The sequence below is a fragment of the Carcharodon carcharias genome, chromosome 6, assembly GCF_017639515.1.
Source record: "Carcharodon carcharias isolate sCarCar2 chromosome 6, sCarCar2.pri, whole genome shotgun sequence".
NCBI lineage: Eukaryota > Metazoa > Chordata > Chondrichthyes > Lamniformes > Lamnidae > Carcharodon > Carcharodon carcharias.
The window spans coordinates 94,085,537-94,091,712 of record NC_054472.1 but is presented as its reverse complement, the minus strand read 5'-3'; the positions used below and the strand labels follow the sequence as shown (position 1 = coordinate 94,091,712).

The following is a 6,176-nucleotide window of genomic DNA, read 5'->3' as shown; positions in this document are numbered from 1 at the left end:
AGGCCAGTGGAGAGTATTCCATCACACTTCTGGCTTGTGACTTGTAGATGGTGGGCAGGCTCTGGAGGAGTTGGTGGTGGAGGGTGGTCAGAAGGTGCATTACTTGTTGCTGAATCCCTAAGCTCCGTCCTACTTGTCACCTTAGTACTTATTATGGCTAATCCAGTTCAGTTTCTGGTCAATGGTAATCTCCAGGATATTTATGGTGAGGGATTCAGTGATGGTAATGCCATTGAATGTCGCTGCCTAAATCCACGTTCTTGCACTTTGTCTGTAGCCCTCCAGGTCACCGTTCTTCAAGTAGGCATCCAAGTACTGTTTAAATACAACAACAATTTATATTTATACAGTGCCTTCAATGTAATAAAACATCCCAAGGTGTTTCACAAGACAGGAGCCTTATAAAACCAAATGTGGCACTGAGTCACATAAGGAGATACTCAGTCAAATGATAAAAAGTTTGGTCAAAGAGGTAGGTTTTATGGAGTTTCTTAAAGAGGAACAGTAAGGTAGAGAAATGTAAGGAGGATATGCCACAGCTTGGGGCCTAGACAACTGAAGGTGTGACCACCAATGGTAGAGCGATTACAATCAGGAGTGCGCATGAGGCCAGCATTAGAGGATCGCAGATATCCTGAAATGTTGTGGATCTGGAAGAGATTACAGAGATAGCAAGGGGCGAGGCCTTGGAGCAATTTGAAACAAAGATGAAAATTTTAAAATCAAGATGAGAGCCAATATAGGTCAGCAAGCACAGGAGTGATGGGGAAGAAGATTTACTGTGAGTTAAGACACTGGCAGCAGAGTTTTGAATGACGTCAAGTTTACAGAGTGTAGAATGTGGTGGACAAGCCAGCATTGCAATTGAATAGTCAACCCATAGGTAATAAAGACATGTATGAGGGTTTTAGCAACAGGACTTGAGACAGAGGGTGAAGCCGGGCATTGTTAGGAGTAGAAATAGGCAGCCTTAGTGATAGCATGAATATGTGGAAGCTCATCTTGGGGTCAAATGTGACACCAAGGTTGAGAAGAGACAGGCTTAATTTCAGACAGCTGTCAATTTTGTGAACCCCATAGAGACTAATAACTTTTCTTAAAAAATATGTTCCCAGTAATCAACTTGAAGGAATTATACCACAAGGTTTTAAATTTTAAGGCTATTACTGTAACAAACAAATTAAAAGCAAAATTGACTAAACACTATTTCAGTCAGCAATGTATACTCTAAACCAGAGAAAAGATCCCACATTTGACATTTAAAACAACCAAAAATCTCCAGCCACAGTTATACTTTACTCTGTCCCTTAAATGACACTTTATTCACCTGGAACCTGTACCAAAGTGATTTTTAGCTCATTTTTCTTTTTCCAGCCAGATAACTTCTAATTGCGAAACTAACTTTCAAAGTCTGGGTTACTCTTGAGATCTCTCCTTCTAGCCAAAGCTGGGCAAATCTTCAAGGCCCTTTTAAACCTTAATGAACTTGCTCTCTTCAATCCAAGTGTAAGTTTCCTACTGCATTTTGCCTTCTGCAACATGAATCACTTGGGCCTTGTATCCATGTAGAAATGCTAATTAGCTATCTTCTAGACACCCCCCCCCAACTCCATTCCATCTCTGAATTAATTAGACAGTTTAAAGTATAACCATTTATAAATCCTGACATTTCTAACACCTGCCTGGGATTTGGAGACTAACAGTCTATCCACCGTCAACATAGCTGCTCTGGTCATTGTTTATGGGTGTGAATATCTTGCACCTACTTACCAGTAAAATAACCTGGGCCTGCCTTTTCTCCTCCATTTTACCCTAAACTAAAGATGCAGCTCCAAAATGTGGCAATCTCAAAAGCCTCAATTTTGCAAAATCAGGAAGAGGGGTGACATTGGTAGCTATGGAACAGAGCTTGGAGCGGGGACTGAAAACAATGGCTTCGGTTTTCCCAATATTTAATTGGAGGAAATTTATGCTCATCCAGTGCTGAGGATGTCTGATAATTTAGCAAATGTGGAGGAGTCCAGAGAGATGGTGATGAAGCAGAGCAGGGTGCTATCAGCATATATGTGAAAACTAATGCTGTGCTTTCAGGTTATGTTGCTAAGGGACAGCATGTAGATGATAAACAGGAGTAGGCTAAGGATAGATCTTTGGGGGTCACCAGAGGAAATGTTGCAGGAGCGGGAAGAGAAGCCATTGTAAGTAACTCTCTGGCTACCCAGCTAGATGATAGTGGAGAGGCATTAGAGGAGGATTGTGTCCTCAATGATTGGCATGTTGAGAAGGATGAGAAGGGAAAGTTTATCTTTGTCACAATCATATAGGATATGACAGCAATCACATTTGTCGCTTTGGCAGGGGTGGAAACCTGACTGGAGGGATTGAAGTATGAGAGCTCAGAGAAGGTGGGTATGTATTTGGGAGTTAAGCACACATTCAAGGCCTTTGGAGAGGAAAGGTAGGTTGGAGATGGAGCTGTAGTTTGCAAGGCTGATGGTGTCCAAGGTTGTTTTTTCTAGAAGAAGGATGATGGAGGTAATGTCCAAATTAACATGCAGAACACCAAGGGTCATCATCTCTGAACTGTTACCCAACTCATGCACCAATTGACTTAGGGTCAAGCAAATTGGAGAATTAAACGTGTGTCTCAAAGATTGGTGTGGGAAGGAGGGGTTTCAATTCTTGGGGCACTGGCATCAGTATCAGAGAAGAGGGTGCCATTCAGTTGGGATGGGTTCCACTTAAACAAAGCTGGAACCAGTGTGCTGGCCAATTGTGCAACTAGGCCTGTGGACAGAGTTTTAAGCTAAGAGCAGGGGTTGGAAGACAGGTTCAGGCTAATGGAGAATTAGAAATACAAAGAGAAAAGTCAAAGCAACAGAACAGTGTAGTGATAATGTGGGTAAAGTCAAGCAGAGTGGAATAGAAAGAGACAGAGAGTTTAACAGTTATTGTGCATTATCGAGTAAGGCCCATGCAAGAATCGTGTAAAAAGATTAAATTAAAGGTTCTTTATCGAATGTGTGAAGCATTCGCAATAAGATAGATGAACAAGTGGCAGAAATACAGGTAAATGGTTTAGATTTAATCGCAATTACAGAGACTGGGCCTGAATTTTTCACTTGTCAGACGCGCGCAATTGGCGGGCCCGGGAGTGGACAGGAAACGAGCCACCAACCGTAATTTAACACTGACTGGACCATTAACGGCCAGCCAGTGCGAAACGAAGCCGGAGCAAGGCTCAGCACTGCCAGTTGGGGTGGAAAGGGGGTGGGCACTGATGACACTGCGGGTGCTGGTGAGTGCTTCCTGTGAGCTTCCTGAAGGCAGACACCTGCCTCAGGGAGCTGCAGTATTCCAAATAATAAAAGAAACAACAAAAATGCTGCAAAGTATGCCCAAGCAGCACAACCAAGCACCTGAAAGTATACCTCATAAAAACCGGTACCCAGGTATCTCATTTTATTTTATTTCCCCATGGAGATTTCATCTCTCCCTGGATCAAGGTTTGAGCAAAAATGTAAAGGCCACCTGGCCGATTGGCCCGTTGCCAACTGTAAAATTGGACGGGCCATTAAAAATCACTTTCAATTGCCCCCTTAATGGGTTTAATTGCCTGCTTAATTGTTGGTGGGTACGCTTCCAACTGCCACATGTGCCCACTGAGCAAGATAACGACGTCATCTCACGCTATTTCACGGCCGGACGGGTCAGGCACATGCCGCCCACGGGCTGTAAAATTCTGGCCCATCGTTACAAGGTGATCAAGATTAACAAATAAACATTCCAGGGTACGCAATATTTCAGAAAGGCAGACAGAATGGCAAAGAAGGAGAGGTTGCTCTGATAGTAAAGAATGTCATAAGGACATTAGTGAGAAAGTGTCTGGGCTCATAAGATCATGAAATAGAATCAGTATACGTGGCGATTAGTAATAGCAAGAGTTAGAAAACACTGGTGGGAGTAGTTTATAGCTCTCCTAACAGTAGTTATGCCATTAAGAGCATTAAGCAAGAAATTATTGGAGCTTGTAACAAAGGCAATGTAATAATTGTGGGGGACTTTAATCTTCATATAGAATGAAACAATCAAATTAGCAAGTCTAGAATTGGGGATTGAGAATGTTTTATGTGACAGTTTCCTGGAGCAATATGTTGTGGTACCGACTGGGGAAAAAGTTATTTTAGATCTAGTGTTGTGTAATGGATTAGGGCTAATTAGTAATGCGATAGTAAAAATCCACTGGGAACCAGTGATTGTAATACAATTGAATTCCATGTTAGACACAGTCCAAACACAAACAAGAACCTTAAAATTAAATGAATTCAATTACATAGGTATGAGGGGAGAACTGGTTAAGGTTGATTGAGTAAATAGACTAAAAGATATGACAGTAAAAAGTCGTGGGAAGTATTTAAAGAAAAAATTCAAATTGTCCAAAAACCAAAACTCAGCAAGAAAGATCTATCCATGACTCACTCAGGGAGTTAAGGATATTATTAAATTAAAAGAAGAGACTTAATGTTGCAAAGGAAAGTAGTAAGTCAGACGATCGGGAGCATTTTAGAAACCAGCAATGGGCCACCAAAAAGTTGATAGAGAAAAAAATAGCATATGAGAGTAAACTAGCTAGGAATGAAAAAGACAGATTCAAAGAGCCTTAACAATAACAATCGCTCCAGAACTAAACATTACCTCTAAAATATTAACAAAAACCATTAACTAGATATTCATCACAATAGTCCAAGTTTCTGGATTACTCCAGTAACATAATCACTACACTACCATACCCTCATCCACAGCACAAATTTACTTTGATGCCTGTTCACGCACATACACAAACATGTCTAATTATACTTTAAATATTGAAATATCTTAATATATATGATTTTCAGCAGGAGTGCCAAATGTGGCTACTGAAGAGAATACAGCTATCCTTTGTTCAGCACTCCTAATGTGTTTCTCAAAAGTGGTGTGCTTAATGAAAACATGCTAAATGAAATTAACTTTCCCATGAGAAAACATGTAATTAAGGTTAGGTTACATCACTAACCTGTAACTTTTACATTAAAAACCTATTGGCTGCCCTGAACCTAATTGGCCCAAATATCCTCTCATGAACATACTACTCTTAATAAACTTAATACCCTTAGTAAATCTAAATAATTTACCAACTTTTAATAACTTAGCTCCTACTCGCCACTTCCCACCTCCCTCTTGCCACTTACCTCCCTGATTCTCCTACTTGCTGGCTTCCTCCCAGACCCCCTACTCGCTGTTGGCTGCCATTCTCCTTCCTTCCTTCTCTTCACCCTGACTGCCCCTCTCCCAAGCCCGCCCTCATAGCAAGGGATCGGGGGAGAGAAGCGGCGAGCTAGAGGGTCAGGCGAGTGAAGTGGCAATTTATTTTCAAAAAAGACTGGCCCACCCACTGTCGGGATTGTCCAGTCCCACCGAAAGGGGAACCTCCCTAACTTACAAATTGTGTTGAAGTGAAAATGTGATCTGAGAATTTGGCGAGTTGGTGTCGGAACCAAATCCTGAATGCCTTCCCGGCCCCACTGGAAGGAAGTTCTGGACAGGAAGGCACATGGTTGTCCTTCACACCCTGCCTCCACTTGAGTCCCTGAAGTGGCCAATTAACAACCACTTAAGGGCCTCTTTCTGCCTCTACTGTCTACTGTGAATAGCACATGGATGAGGCGCTAGCACTTTACCTGTGAGGAATCAATATCAAGAGATTTCAGAAGCACAATTTTTGCTTTTTGGAGCTGCTGGTTTATCTCAGAGCTCTGAAAAGGAAAAAAAATCTTCCCAGCTCCAGGCGGGCCTGCCAACTTGTGACCTGCATGACTGGTAAAACTTTGTGGGTTACGTGTCAGCTGGAGGGATAGGTTCCCTCGATCTGCACTAATCTGTGCATGGTCGAGGGCATGGGCAAGGGCAGAGGGGTGGCCACTGACAACCACCCCCTTGCCCTTGCTGCCGACCCACAATGGCTCCTTCTCTCAGCGACGTCTACCCTGCAAGACTGCCCTCTCTGACTGGCTGGCAGCTCTTGGTAGGTAGAAGTCATCTTCCAGTGTCCTGAGTCTGGAGGAAGACTTGCCACTGTCCACCTAACTGCTTGTTGGGCAGAGGGTACAGTGGCCTTTCCTCCTCAGAATTAGTGCGGG

The 6,176-nt window shown here is 42.7% G+C and overlaps 1 pseudogene; it reads left to right on the top strand.

Annotated features, from left to right (window-relative positions):
* The first annotated feature begins 5,649 nt into the window (after positions 1-5,649).
* LOC121279454 lies at positions 5,650-5,795 on the top strand (annotated as a pseudogene).
* The last annotated feature ends 381 nt before the right edge of the window (positions 5,796-6,176 follow it).